This window comes from Mus caroli, chromosome 1, assembly GCF_900094665.2.
Source record: "Mus caroli chromosome 1, CAROLI_EIJ_v1.1, whole genome shotgun sequence".
NCBI lineage: Eukaryota > Metazoa > Chordata > Mammalia > Rodentia > Muridae > Mus > Mus caroli.
The window spans coordinates 70,952,068-70,967,731 of record NC_034570.1 but is presented as its reverse complement, the minus strand read 5'-3'; the positions used below and the strand labels follow the sequence as shown (position 1 = coordinate 70,967,731).

General features: G+C 40.7%; 1 long non-coding RNA gene across 1 annotated transcript; it reads right to left on the bottom strand.

Moving 5' to 3' along the window:
- Positions 1 to 233: 233 nt before the first annotated feature.
- Positions 234 to 9,142, bottom strand: LOC115031098. Its single transcript, XR_003836681.1, has 4 exons — positions 9,054 to 9,142; positions 6,569 to 6,744; positions 1,557 to 1,701; positions 234 to 975 (listed from the first exon to the last, which is right to left on the bottom strand). It is a non-coding gene; the product is annotated as an uncharacterized LOC115031098 (long non-coding RNA).
- Positions 9,143 to 15,664: the final 6,522 nt, after the last annotated feature.

Here is a 15,664-nt window from a genome sequence, read left to right as displayed (position 1 = left end):
AGCACCAGGTAACTGAATTGCACAACTTCACATCACAGGAGACACAGTGCTTTGAGCTGAAATTAATCATATGCCTCCAAGTGAGAAAGGCCATGAGTATGAAGCCCATGCTAACATAGTGATGTAAATTGTCCTTATTTGTAAGGAAGCAGACCTTAGTTCAGCAAGCCCATAATAGCCTTTAAATTAAGATCATAGTGCATTTCCTTGATTGCTCAAATTCTTATTAACACAACTAAGGATTGTTCTCACTCAACCTCCTGATCATTCACAAAATGTCATCGTACATAGGCTCTCAGTTTTTCCCACTCAGTTTTTACCTTTACGGAGCGTCATTATTATTTTATTAAGTGGCATATGCCTGGGTATTTCTGCAAAAGGGAGAGGAGAGAAAAGGGTTGGGGTATGGAATAGAAATTAGTAATTATGCTCTGCTAAGCGCATCATAGCTGTCCAGCTGGCACAATTAGAGAAATAGCTGATCAGTTCCAGTTATTGGTTCTGCTAACATGTTTGTTCACGGTTACTTCTTGTCTAATTAGTTTTTTTCTGCTTTCTTAGTCTAAAAGCATACCTTTCCAGACGGGGCTGTTTTGAAACATTAGTGAGCAAAGCTTCCTTTGGTAGCTTTTGACATTTTTTTTGTATGCAATAGTTTCCCTATTCATTTATTCATTTAGCCAGGAGATGGCCTGAAAGCAAGACTTTCCTCTGAATTCCTTATTGAATTTCAAATCTGGATTTTGCAAGCTTCTCTTTTTTAATGGATATATCAGCGGCAGCATTGGTACAGCTGCATCGGGAGTTGTTGTCATCAGAAAATGCCATGGTACCAGAGCTGTCTCCACAAATTGGGGCGAGCTTGGGAACGCCTGAAAGATGCTTGCCACCCGTCTCCCTTGGTGAAGCTCGTGAGAAGCATTCCTTCTGCCTTGTGCTGCATTGGAGAACATAACTCGAGGTCATTTCTGTCTCCTAAATGCAGATGATACAAAAAAGAAAAATATTTGATTTTTTTTTTTTTGGTGGTGGTGGTAGTGGTGTTATTTTTGCTTGCTTATTTGTTTGTTTGCTACTAAAATTTTAAAAGATTGAAACTGAAAATGTAGCCTTAATTTCTGGGACAGAAAGCCAGTAGACACCGTCCTAGGAAAGCCTCTCTCCAGTGCAGTAGAGCATATGGCGCCAGAGTGTTTGCCTCCGTCAAAGTTGATGAAATACAGCTTTAAAATATGGCAGCAGGGGCGGGAGCGAAACTGGAAAGGGGATAACATTTGAAATGTAGATAAAGAAAATATCCAATAAAAAGAAATGTGGTAACAGATGCAAGTGTGAAATGGACATGAAACACTAGGGACTCAGAAGAACGGGTTACCAATAAAGTTCACTCTGGCTCTGTGGAGGGTCTCACTAGTGATGGCAGCTGTCACCCAAACTGGAGGACACCGGTGGGCTGTCAGGAGTTTAACCACTCCCACGGCAGGCACTAAGTAAAAGCTGCTCTTTGAAAACCTTGTCTTTCAATTCAAGATTTAGAAACAAGAGGCTTTGTTTACCTGAGTATTAAGCTGACAGGGAAAAGAGTGTTCCAGTAGAGATTTCTCCTCTCAGTAAGACAGGACCATGTTGCTCCATTTCTATCTGGTTGGTATGGTCACTTATAAAGCTTCCAAACCATATAGGATGAGACAATTTTTTTTTCTGAAACAAAAGAGCATCCTGCAGATTACAATATTCCATTAACTTTACAGCTTTGCTTTAGCACTGTGTGGAGGCACAGGGACACTTTGTTTCAAACCAAAGAAAATTAATTTTCACTTTTTCACTACATTGGCCATGGCAAACTAGAAATGGCAGAGCCACTGTACCATGAAAATGACACAAGAATGCTGATTTTTATTCTCTTCAGGGAGAAGAAAGTAGACAAATAAACTCTTTAACATCACCTACATCCATCCTATCCATCTGCCAAGGACTGAAATTAGAAATGGAAAAAGAAAATAAAACAAGGACCAAAGAAAATATTTAACCTGTTGATTTTAATTTTTAAGAAAATTCTATGTTAATTAGACTTAAATGTTATATATATAATTGAAACAAAAACTGCATTCTATCATATCAGAAATAGTTAAAGTTAAAAAAAAAAAACAGTCTTCAACAAAGGCAGATGGTAATCAAAAGCTAGAATTAACCAACCATGATACAAAGGCCAAATCTAGCCTACAGCCTGTTTTTGTAAATAAAGATTTTTGGGAGTGCAGCCATGTTTCTTGAACACTGTGGCTACTTTTGCATTATAGTAGCAGATCTCTGTAGCAGCCACAAAGATGTATGTCCTACACAGCCTAAAATATTTACCACTGGGCTTCCTATCTGTGATTGAAATAGAAAATGTTTAGACATTTTCCTCCCTTGTAATAATTCCTTTAAAAGACAAAGTAAGATAGACGTTCTTTTTCTCCTTTTTGTTTCTGTGTTTGTAGTAAGCAACTGTCCAGGGAAAATAACATCAACTTAAGATAGCAAGCTGTTTCCACAAAGGAATCGAGATCAGAACAAGCTGCCAGTGGGAGAAGTGGTCCTCCCTAGGAGAGAGCCCAGCGATCGGTTGTCCAATGCCCAAGTCAGCCCTGAAAAACATACACACAGGCAGCAATATATAGCCTGAGCAGGTTATATTTAGGAATATGTGTGCATCTACACATGCATATATGCATACAATAACAATTAGTAGAAGAAAAGGACATGAATTTGAAGGAGATTGGGGAAGGGTTTATGGGAGGCTTTAGAGGGAGAAAGGGGAAGGGAAGAATGTTGTAATGAAATTATCGTCTCATTAAATATATTAAAATTGAGATGTGGTAATACCTCTGAAGAATTAAAAGCCACGAGCTGTTAACCAAGCAGGGGCACTGTGATCAGCAAGGGGCTGCTACCGACCTTTCTAGTGTTTGTGTTCATTGTCTGTTGTTGAGACAGAGTCCCCTGTATCCTAAGCTGGCCTTGAACTCACTAGATAAACATGACTTTGAACTCCTGATTCATCTTACCTCCATCTTCCAAGTTACAGGCATTCACCTGGTTTATACGGTGCTGGAGACCGCACCCAAGGCTTCGGGCAAGCCACGCCAAACCTACAACCTGAACTATATCTCTTGCTCTGTCTTCACATCTGTTTATTCAGTCTCTTGCCGATTGGTGATGCTTCAATGACATCAAAAATCTCCTGATCTTACTCCTTTCTCTGCTAACTACTCCCTCAGCTTTTCCTCACGCTGTCCATGGCTTCCGCTTGTTCCCATTGTGCGCATTCGATCGTCTCCTCCTCAAAGTTTCTTCACAACTGTCATCTGCCCTCCCAGCAATCCTAAGTCTCTGCCTCATTCCCACCAGAGGCGCTTTACCATTTTGAGTCATCCTTCTTCCTCCTTTTAAGTGTATCCATGAGAGAGGCCCCAAACTCCGTTCGCTGGAGTTGGTGACTGATAGGATGAGGACCCCAATACCTCACCTTACTCCAGCACTGAATTTCATTGCAGGAAACTGGTAACACAACACCTGTTGATGTCTCATCGAGTAGGAATGGTACAGCCACCTTGAGTGCTGTGTGGCTGTGTTGGCGTGACACACAGACCACCCTCCCAAAGCTGTTCAAAGCTTTTAACTAAGCTCCTGACCATGCCCGAGACCTTGATATACCTGCGCCCAACTTGACTTGTTCTTTTGCTTATTATTTGAATCTATGAGTATAGCCTACATCTTGGAATGTTCTGATACTAGCCCATTGATTCACTTAAAAAAAAAAAAAAAAAAAACTAAAAAGCTTCCTAAAAACTACATATCCCAGCATGCTTTAGCCCCACCTTTGTTGGTCTTCCAGCCATTTGCTATTCTCTCTTGTTAGCTCTTTGTTTCGGGCCCAGGCCTCCTTGCTTGCTATGCTAAAGCCTTTGCACTTTTTGATTCTTCTGTCTGATCACTTCTATGGCTTACTCTCCTCACTTCTTGCAAGTGTCTGATCATATGTCAAGTTCAGTCACTCTCACAGACCTCACCCTCAACCACTCTCCTAGCTTTCTTTTCTGTTGCTCTGTTGCCCTGATAAAACCCAGACGAGAAGCAATTCGGGGCGGGGGGGGGATGTATTTGGTTTATAGATTACAGTTTGTCATCAAGGGAAGCCAGGATGAGAATGGAAGCAGAGACAATGGAGGAATACCGAATACTGGTTTGCTCAGTGACCTTTCTTACCTAGCCCACCTATCATGATGTGGTATCTCCTGCAGTGGGCTGGGCCCTCCATCATCGTGGAGCAATTGAGAAAATGTCCCTCAGGCCAATCCAAAGGAAAGCAATTCTTCCAGTGAGACTTCTTCTTTCTAGGTATGTGTAAGCTTCTGGTGAATTGACAAAAGCTAACTATGATTACCCACTGTTAATCACCCACTAAGATCCAGCATCAGCAACTCTACTTTGACCCTTGACTCCACATAGCTAATTAGTAGAAGTGTGTTTCTTCACTCCTACTGGGTCTTCTATTCCATGAGTTTCATTCCATATTCAGAAGGTCCCTTTCCCATCCCAAATTCTACATGTAGTCGGGCCTTTGTTACGGTATTCCTTATGACTGAACAGCATTGCTGCCAGCTGTCTGGAAATCCACTGGTGGTCTCCTTGGTTCACCCCTACCCAAGCTTCCAGATGGCACAACATTTCCAGACAGCAAATCCAATACATGTAAAGCAGGAGCAGGCCTCGGTCCTCCTCGCTTGCAGAGGAGAGGCCCTCAGGAGGGAGCCTCGTTATATAGCCATATGACAGCTCTCTCCCTTGGCATATGGGTTGGGAATTGGGATGGCTGTCACCCCACTTAGTTCCTAAATTGCTAAAGGGCAAAAGAGCATTTCTTTGGACCAGGTAAAACCTCACAATGGCTAGCACAGTGCTTTTCCTCCTATTAAGCATTCATTGCAGAAGTACTGGGAGACACTGGAAATTAGGGAACAAAGAAAGAGGGCAATGCCTTGGTTATTTGTCTAGAATCATCATCATTAAATTGTAGGCTTAGCAGAAGGCACTATTTTGAGAACACATTCAATAAATGTACAGAAAGATGTAAATATAATTAGTGTATATGCACAGGAGGGACCTTTTTTTTTTTCATTGAAAAACTGAATTGTTATTCCAGTAAGCATCAGCTATTTAGTATATTTTGCCAATTTTGTCATATCATATGCAGTTACTGATTTAAAAGAAAAGCACAGACTTCTGAGGAGCTACCAGCTTTTAAATGTGATGGTATATAACCAGACAAGGTTGCCCAATGAGTAAAACTATGAATCATGAGAGTGCTGATATTTTTTACAAATATAATTATTTAAATATAGCAAACAAGGAGCTCTCACTCTCAGCATAAAAGTACCAAATGAGTGCATCTGGTTTGTGATATGCTAGAATGATTTGCTTTGATTTTAATTCATTTTTTATTTAATTTTTACTTATTTACTTTACATCCTGTTTACTGCTCCTCTCCCGGTCACACCCACCTACAATCCTTCTCCCCATCCCCCTTCCCTTCTCCTCTGAGCAGGTAGGGGTCCCACTGGGTATCGCCTCACCCTGGCACATCAAGTCTCTCTGTGGCTTGGTGCTTCCTCTCCCACTGAGGCCAGACAAAGCAGCCCAGCTAGAAGAACATATCTCATATATAGGCAACAGCTTTTGGGATAGCCCCACCCCCACTCCAGGTTTTTGAGACACACATGAAGACCAAGCTAATACTTATGTGTGGGAGGCCTAGGCCCAGCCCAGGTGTGCTCTTTGGTTGGTGGTTCAGTCTCTGAGAGACTCAAGGGTCCAGGTTAGTTGACTCTGTTGGTCTTCCTGTGGAGTTCCTATTCCCCCTGGGGCCACAATCCTTCCTCCTATCCCAAAAGTGGGATCTTAATGGCTTTTTATCTAAGTGACTTCACCATCTTTTCTTGGAAGTCCCAATGTGAACCAAATCACCACAGAAAAGCCAATGTGTTCATCCATTCCTGTTACTTTTATCCTATTTTTATACTAATGAATTTGTGATTTTCTAGAATTAAATATGAGACATAGACTTTCCAGAACCATCTTCTAATCTTGAAATTTTCAAATTAAATTGGAGTACAATCAAGTACCTTGTGTACTTATTTTTTTCAACTCTCATATTATATGGGGAAATCAAAGCAATAACATCAGCAACAAAACCACAGAAAGAACCCAATGGTGTGAATAGATCAAAGAGTCTTTGACTTTAGGAAGAGTAAGAGACTGATTGCTCACTGCAGGATCCTTGTGATACCAGTTACAGCTACAGCATTGCTAGCTATTCTGTATCTATCATAGACTCCACATCACTTGTTCTTTTTCTTTCTTCTTCCATCCTTATAGAGCACCTACATTCCTTTCATACCACATTGTCAATTAACCAATTGTCTTATCAATTGAAAAGATGAGGCAGAATATTTAACCAAACGTGTCCAGTTCCCAGGATCCAGCCATGCCCTTTCCATCCCAGGCCTGCTCAGCACCACCTTACCTCATCCTTAAGTTGAGGGTTTGGAGATACAGCAGTTTCGAGAGCTAGTGAAGACTATGGTCCGTCAGCAACTTCTCTCTTCCTCTTTTTCCACTTTACTAGAAAATTCTAGCTGGGCAAAGTATGCACCACTTTGAGAGTATATTTTCTCATCCTCTTTAGTAAGCGAGGCTCAGCTAAAAGGCAAGGACTTCATTAATGAGGTATGGGGTTAAGTGTACCTCTCCACATAGGTCAAGCAGTATGGCTTCTTCCTTTTCACACCAAGCCTGAGTCTGGAACAGGGGGGCCACTGTCTTCAGGAATATAGCATAACCTTAAGGATGTCAGATATGCAATGAAGAGAGCATCAGTCCAGTGCAGCTGAAGTACTTGATATCTTGGCTGTTTAGAGACTACACAAGGAGACTGTAAAGTTTCTATCTCCTTTTAGCCATTGTATTTTAGACCTGTCACTAAAACCGACAAGACTATATCTTGCTACTCAAGTACTAATAAAAATGAAGATGGAAGATTTCCAAAGAGTAAAAAGTTTTCTCTGTATATAATTTAGCACTAATAACTAGATTTATTCATTTAAATCAATATTCTTGGTCCAAACAACACAAGAAAGGCACATGATCATGGGGAGAAATAGATGAGCTGCTTGCTAAGGTTCCACAAGAGTGTATCTACACAGACAGCAAGTATATGAAAAGGTACTCACCCTCATTATCAGATGACACAATACCAAAATACTCCATCCGAAGCTTCCAGAATGGCTGAATTTAAAGCCATTGGCACACAAATTGTTGGTGAGACTATAGCCCCTCAAAATTTTCTATGCTTCTTACTAACGGAAAACAAAACAAGCAAAAAAGCCCCACAAAACAAACAAACAAACAACCAGGTTCCAATGATGTTTTCAGATCTCTGCTGGCATGCATTGAAATTTGCATATTTTATGTCTCACAGTATGAGTTAATTTTGTTGCTGTGATAAAATACCATGACCAAAAGCAACTTATGTAAGAAAGAGATTATTTGGGACAATGGCAGCAAGCAGCTATCTCAGGAAGCTGAGAGACTACATCTTCTATTGCACACAGGAAACATAGGGTGCCCTACTGGACATGGAACAAATCAATAAAATCTCGAAACCCACTCCTAATGACATACTTTCTCCAGACTCCACCTCCTAAAATTTCCATCACCCACTTCCTAAACAATAGCACTTCCTGGAGATGAAATGTTCAAATAGGGCTAAGAGAGCTAATAGGGCCATTTCACATTTAAAATGCAACAATCCATTCCTGGCCCCACAGGCTCATGGCCATCTCATAGTGAAAAATACGTTTAGTCCAACTTCTAAAGTCCCCAAGTCTTTAACAGTCCGAACACTGTTCAAAAATTCAAAGCCTAAATAAAGTCTCTTGCGTCTCAAGGCTTCCTATTCTGAGAAAGTGACTGTTACACAAAACAGCTTAGGCGAATCTCTCAAGCATAACAGCCCTAACCAACGCTATGCACAGGGAGTAGAGAGGATGCCTTGACCACCACACCAAGCAGCTTTTCCAGCTGTACTGAATCCAGGATCCTAGAAAATTCTGGCTCGGAACTTCCTTTTGCTGCTTGATCCTTTTAGGGCATTAACACAATGAGGACATTTAACATTTACCCATTCTTCTTCCTAATCTAGTTTAGCAGAATAAATTAGAAGCAAGGACTAATCGACTAATGGACAAATTGTCAAAAGAGACGTTGCAAGGCATCCCGTCAGAATACATTGTTTCCATTCCTGTAACAGAATTCCTGAGAAAATCAACTGAAGAAAGGAAAGGTTTACTTTGGCTCAGAGTTGCAAAGGTTTCTGGTCCCTGGTAACTTGCCTCAGTTGTTTCCAGACCTGAGAAAGAGCAGAGCCTCATGGTGGAGACTGCATAGGCAAACTGAACCACTTAACTCCTAGGAACTGGAAAGCAGCAGTTATAAAACAAACTAGAAGAGCTGACGAGATGGCTTAGTGGGATGGCTCAGTGGGTAAGAGCACTGACTGCTCTTCCGAAGGTCCTGAGTTCAAATCCCAGCATCCACATGGTGGCTTACAACCACCCGTAATGAGATCTGACCCCTTCTTCTGGTGCGCCTGAAGACAGCTACAGTGTACTTATGTAATAAATCTTTGGGCCAGAGCAAGCAGGAACTGAGTGAGTGGGGTTGACCAGAGTGAGCAGGGCCAACCGGAGGGAGCAGAGGTTCTAAAATTCAATTCCCAACAACTACATGAAGGTTCACAACCATCTGTCCAGCTACAGTATACTCACATACATAAAATAAATAAATAAATCTTTAAAACGAAGAAGAAGCAAAGGACAAGTCATGCACCTCAAGGGTGTGCCTCCAACAACCCACCTCTTTCAAGTACATCCCAACTCCTGAATTTCCATCCATCTCCTCCGAATGTATTATTACCTTCATCCATCTCCTCCAGGAGATTATAAGCTTACCAGTAGATTGATCTGCTGATAAAGTCAGAACTGGATCCCATCGTTTTCACAAAGCCCCATCTCTGAAGATTGTTCCATTTCAAACCAAGCTTTTAAGATGCGAACCTTGGACGGAGGGCACTTTGAAATGCAAAGGTAACAATATCATAAGTAATTCTAGGAAATAAAAGCAGAGAACATATTTTTCCAGTATCTGGGTACAAGAGTAGAAACTAGGACTGTGATGAAGTGTGATCAGCTCCAAAGGAAAAAAGAAAAAAAGGAAAGGAAAAAAAAAAAAGGAAAGGAAAAAAAAAAGGATTTGTGCAGAAAAGGTGCTGCCACAAGAATAGCATAGCAAGGTCATTTAAAATTATCTGGCCTGCAACAGAAAAGAAACCTTGCTTGCAGAATGATGCTCAGGAGATAGATGGCTCTGCATTCTGATCAGGGTGCTACAGTTTACTATTTGCATGACCATAGGCAAATGACATTAGCCTTTCTAGTCCCCTATCTGCTAAATGGGAGGGGAGGGTGGTTGTTTTTATCTTGTGGCAGTTTTGTGAGGCGTAAATGAGGCACAAGAGTATCTGGCATCCAGAGGGTACTCAGTAAATTTAAGCAGTAATCATTTCTATAATTACTACTAATTTTATTATTGTCACTATTATATGCACAGCTTAGCAGGAATGTTGCCATTAAGCTATGTGATTCATTCTAATTCTGTTTCCTGGGATGTAGGCAAGCCTTCTGTACTGCCTGCTACATCTGCAGAAGAGATTCCTGCTCAGATTGATGGACCAGGGTGTCAGTGTTCTCCTACCACTTTTAATAGATTGTATTCTGGCTCTCCTGATGCCACTCAGGTAATATGTGTCCATTAGGGGCAAATATATGTGAAAGCAAACATAACCGAGTGCCATTTGGTCAGGCCATAGCATTGAGCTCCTTCTTGCTAGGTGACTGTGTGCAGAACCGACCACAACTGAGAAAGAAAACAACGACAGTTGTCCAGATGCCTCAAAAAAGCAAACAGTGAACTGAAAACAAATTCCACGGAAAGCTTCCCAGGACTCTGTTTTATGTAAAGAGGCTCAGCATGGAGCTATTCAACTTTACAATTTCTTACCGCTGTGCTATATTTTTTCCTCTGCCCCTAATTCTAGTTTTACTTGCTTTTAAAAAGCAATATTTAGCAATTTGTATAAACATGTCTCTTGTCTCTGAAATACAAAAAATGTTGTTTCCAGACAGAGCTTTACACAAAAATACCTGTGGTAGCACCATCTAAGGCCATCAGGCACAGAAACACTCTAGTTTGCTAAAAAGCAGAATTACCATCTGACCCCTTAAAGGAACATCTCTCCCTCTTCTTTACTTTCCCCAATTTTATTACAGTCTGGATTTGTAAACTATTTTAAATTCTCACATTTCTACAGTCATTTGCATAGCCCAGAAAACATATTACATAACAAGTCAGTCAAGCTAAATTATAGGCAGTTCTTTTCAATCAGGCCACTGTGGTTCTGTTGCACACTTCAGCTCCCTGTCTCCCACTGCTCAAATGTTGCCATGGTGACCAATTTTTGTCATGTACATTCCCAGGTCCCGTGCGGCCCCCTTATTCATAGCTCTTTGCCATCGCTACAGCGACCGCTAGCTGTTCTCTTATTTTTTTTTTTAATCTCCCCTTAGCAGCACATATCATCTTTAAAGCTACCTGGGTGAGTTCTTGAAACCTGAATATAAATACTATGTTACATAAGCAAGCAAATTATTCCATAGTAAATAGATGATAGTGATAATAGCAAATAAATAAGACTACTTAAGCCTTCCATAAGCAAGCGCTCTGTGAATTTACTTCATGTTCAGTAGCTGCATCACTGTCAGGTTGCTGGAAAATCGACTGTTTTAAGACAAATGGAATAACAAGATTACAAAACCCAAGAGCCGACTTGGATCAACCGCATTGCCATCTATCCAATTGTGAGCTGTTATGACAGCTAAAAATCACAAACTATGGGATATTGGAAGATGGAGCTGAGACGTATAAAGACGGTCTCATTTATCCATATGCCTCAAAAGACAATGTCATATGGATAAAGTAAATGTCACCTTGTTTTCCCCTTTAAATATTTTAGGGTGAATGTCTTTCGAATAAAAACACAACCTCAAAAAAAAAATCAGAAGAAACCAGATCAAAGACATAAATAGAACAAAATATGCACAAGAGATCTCATCCAAGATCAAAGATGTGAATGTAATTGCCAGGAATAAGAAGGGCAGAATTCACCAGAACAGAATGTCTTCAGCGCAGAGAGAATTCTACCCAAAAAAGAATAAGAAGAAAAGGGGAGGGAGGGTAGTCTCTGGGAAATCAAATTCTCCACAAAGCCTGTAAAATGTCTTTATTTTCTCCCTTGCAGTAAGCAAAAACCTCTATGCCATTCCATTGAAATGACCAAATATGGGGCCATGTTGACAAGCACTAAAGGACAGGGGCACAGGGAACAGTTGGTCTTTTACGGTTTTTGCCTTTCTTACCAGAGTTAACCCTGGAAACTTTTAACTTTTTACAGTGTTTCTCTGTAGATCAACTTAGTTGCAGATAGTTTTCAAAAGTGTAAAATCCTTGAGGCTGCATTTCAGAGAGGAGCTTTGCTTGTTAAAATGAAGTCATTAGTTTAATGCATATGGAAAAGAGAAGAGGCTGTAAGGGGAGTTCCCTTTGTTAAATATTTATCACTTGAGTCCCGGGTGGATGTCACTCAGAGAAGCCATGGTTAGAGATAGGGCACTGTCTGAAGTGAATAATAAGAGCACTCTACTGAATAAGGAGAGCTGATTTCTTAAGGGAAAAATAGTTCTTGGTCTCCGTAGACTCTGTCTTTTATGGTGCCTTGCTGAACTTGCTCAGTTTGAAGTAATTCCATCTTTATTTTCAAAGTACCCTATCTCTAACCCTATGGGATGTCATCCATCTAAGTGAGTGAAGCCCACTCTCCTCTACAACACTATGCTAACAAGATGAGAGAGGGGAGGGCGAGGAGGAAGGGAGAACACCACCAACAGAAACATCTGAGAGCAGAGAGCAGAAGCACAAGCTCCCACTTGCATACAGAGAGGAGTGAATCGTGAATGGAAAGCCCACAATTCCATTCATTCAGACTCCTAAGAGAAGACAGACTTAGAAGCCACAGTCAAGTTTGATCAAATGGTAGCATGAAAGATAAATTTTCTCAAGTTGATGATTTTTTTTCCATTTAAAACAACTAAGTAATGTTTTTCCTAACAGTATTTAGGCTTTAGGCTTTGATAAGTATATTGACATATATGTCCTTTGCTACTTTTAGAATAGAGATATTTTTTTTAATTTCAAATACTTAAAAATGGCACAAATTAGAGGCAATCTGTTCTTACAAAGCCAATGTACCCAACAAATATGTATCTGTCTATTCTGACATTTCTTACATTTTGGTATTATGATACGCTATATATGCTGGAGGTATATTTCTATAATATTGTAGAACCTCATTACTGACTGGCATTTGTTTTGACCCAAGGTCTTTGCGTGCTTAATAGAGTTTCTTGACGATTTACCTGACAGTCAAATGCAGATATTGTGTGAATCAAAGCACTATTCAAAGACGCAGGATTCCTTACTGTGCAGTTTCTGCTGCAGTGTGAAAGCAAGAGGACTATGGCTGCATTCAAGGAATACGCAAGGCCAAATTGGGGGTGGGGGAATGGGGGAGGAAGTAGATGCAAGACTACCCAGAATGGTAACAGCTCCTGGAGAAACGCTGGGGTTTATAACTCCTTAGCTCCAATTTTTATGGGACAAATACATTTGTTGGGAGAAAAAAAGTCACTTCCCAGAATGATGTCCAACACTCACTGGAAGAGTGGGTGTGGACTGAGAAGGAAGTGAATGCTCTTCATCAGCTTCTAGAAAAGACAGTAAAGGAAAGGAGAGAGAAAAGCAGAGGAGATGGGAGAGGAGAGGAGGGGAGGAAAAGGGAGAGGAGGGGAAGGGAGGGCAAAGGAGGGGAGGGGAGGGGAAAGGAGAGCAAGGGAGGGGAGGGGAGGGGAGGGGAGGGGAGAGGAGAGTAAAGAAAAGGGGGAAGGTAAAAGAGTTTAGAGTAAGAATGTGTAAGAGAAGTTTAGCACTGATTTTGCTTGTGACATCTTCTATGCCCCCTTTGTTTCTAGATAAGCTAGCCTATACCAGCACTAGTTAAATGGGATTTCATTTCTTTGATTGACACATTAAAATAGTCTTTCTCAACCACAAGCAATGTTCCCTCCCTTACCAGGGGACAGCTGGGTGGGAAGTGCTGCTTGCATCTAGCATATAGAATGCAGAGATGACACAGCTCCCCATTCCCCACCTCCAGGAAAGAGCCCCTATCCCAAATGGCAAGACTCTAAAAGGCTCTTCCCATCTCCCTCCACTCACCTTTAGAGTTTATGAGGACATTTCAACCCAAAGGTTTTTACTCAAAAATAACCAGATCACGTGGGCAACAGCCATATATTTATGATAACAATACCTAGGACGCCTCCCAGTGAGGTTGAAAACTTCTCTGAGTTTTGTAAATATTCAGATTCACTTTGTGACTGATAATTTAGCAGACAGGCTTAAGCCCAAACCTTTCATAGGAATAAAATGATTCTTCATGGTACTGTTTCACTTTTAAAACCCTTTGGGGTCTGGTGCCCAGAATTGGCTTGGCCACTCTACAAACTATTCTCCTACATTTTCATGGTGTGGGTTATTTCCAGAAACAAACTATAAATAGCTTTTACTTGGGAAATAATTTGATTTTCAAAAATCATAGCCTTTACAAGGAAAGAAAGTAATTTTTTCAACCATGTTCAACTGGTTTTCTCAAAATGCTTGGTGTTTTTGTTTGTTTTTTAAATAAGAGACCTGCTATACAGGGATGCCCCCCGCCCCAATAATGTCCTCTTTCCCAGTCTTATTGATTCAGGTACCTGTGAATTCACAAAATTCTGTATGATTTATAACTGATAGGGAGGAAGCCACCTGCTGAATTTGCATTTAGTTTAAGGTAGCTTTTTGTGAGAAAATAAAATGATTCTCCAAGGTTGTCTTTGTTGTTTTGCAGTGGCGGTGAGGTGTGTTTCAAGGTTCATTAAAAGAAATACACAAGACCTTATCATGTGTTCAGAAGCCAGCATAGGCCCACACCTTCTGGCAAAATCCACTGAGCTATGTTATGAAGTCACTTAGTAACATGTACTGTATTAGCTACAATTTAAAGTTTAAAGGACAGCCATGTCTTTCCTCAAAATTCCCTTTATCTGTTATTAAACTACCTTGAATTTTTAGGATAACTGACCTATGTAAGATCCTACAGCTCAAGTTCTCATGCAAGTAGTTAAAGATGTGTTACATATCCACTGCCTAGTGTACATGAAATACTGACTTCTGCTTTGCTGACCTCTGCATATAGAAGAATGATCTATAAACACACACACACACACACACACACACACACAGAGCACGTATCAAGAAGCTCTTTGCTTTTTTTCCCATAGAGTCTCCAAATGCCAAAAACTAAGAATTATATAGATTTCAAGAAAGAGAAGGTTTTTGTGTCTCCAAATGCCAAAAACTAAGAATTATATAGATTTCAAGAAAGAGAAGGTTTTTGTGTAGCCTAATGAAGACTTCCCTGGAATGGGCCTAGGGATCTGTATTTTAAGATAATATTCAGGGATTCACATAATCGGACCACTTAATATGCTTTGAGAGAATAAATACATAGCAGAAAATGGAACAGACATTTTAAACTATTAATTCCTTGGGTACCCACCCCTCAAAACCCCTACATATTCTGGGTACACAAAGAAGCACACGACAGGGTCAGTTCTTAATGGATACTAGCCTAGGTTCAGTTGCATACTTGGGGGAGATAAGGTCATGTCACCTGGTCAAACTTCAAAACCCATCAGCCCTTGTTGAGCAAAGGGCCAGAGCCTGTGTTTATGATGTCTGCCACCACTGGCTCCTCTGTGATCTCCTCGGGTGCATCTTCAGGTTCTTGTCCTTAATTTTCTTATCTTCTCTGTAATCTCAGGGTCCCTCCTGATGCTGAGTTTCCTGAAAGAGCCTTCTCCTTCTTTATCTGTCTGTGCACACAAATTCTCCCTCCTGGGACTTCTAACATTCCATTGATAGCCATCAAAGCAGATGACTGGCTCCCTTCTGTTAAGCCCAGCTTGTTTGTTACCAGGAGTCTGTGACTGATTATTTAAAACTTATCTGAACTTTGCAGGTATTTGTATGATCTTCAGTCTCCCTGAGTGGTGTCACCTCCGTCCACCCAGGATTAACATTTTGGCTTAGAAGATCCCATTTCAGTAGTCTCTGTTTCCTACATGTTGCAGGGATTGAGCGACATCCCCTGAACCTTGGAAGATCTTGCTTTTTCTATAACCTAAAAGACAAACCCAACACTTCGCTCATAACTATTGCTGCTTCTTTTGTTAACCAAATGCTTGGGATACTGATTTTAAAAAGAAGAAAGAAAGAAAGAAAGAAAGAAAGAAAGAAAGAAAGAAAGAAAGAAAGGAAGGAAGGAAGGAAGGAAGGAAGGAAGGAA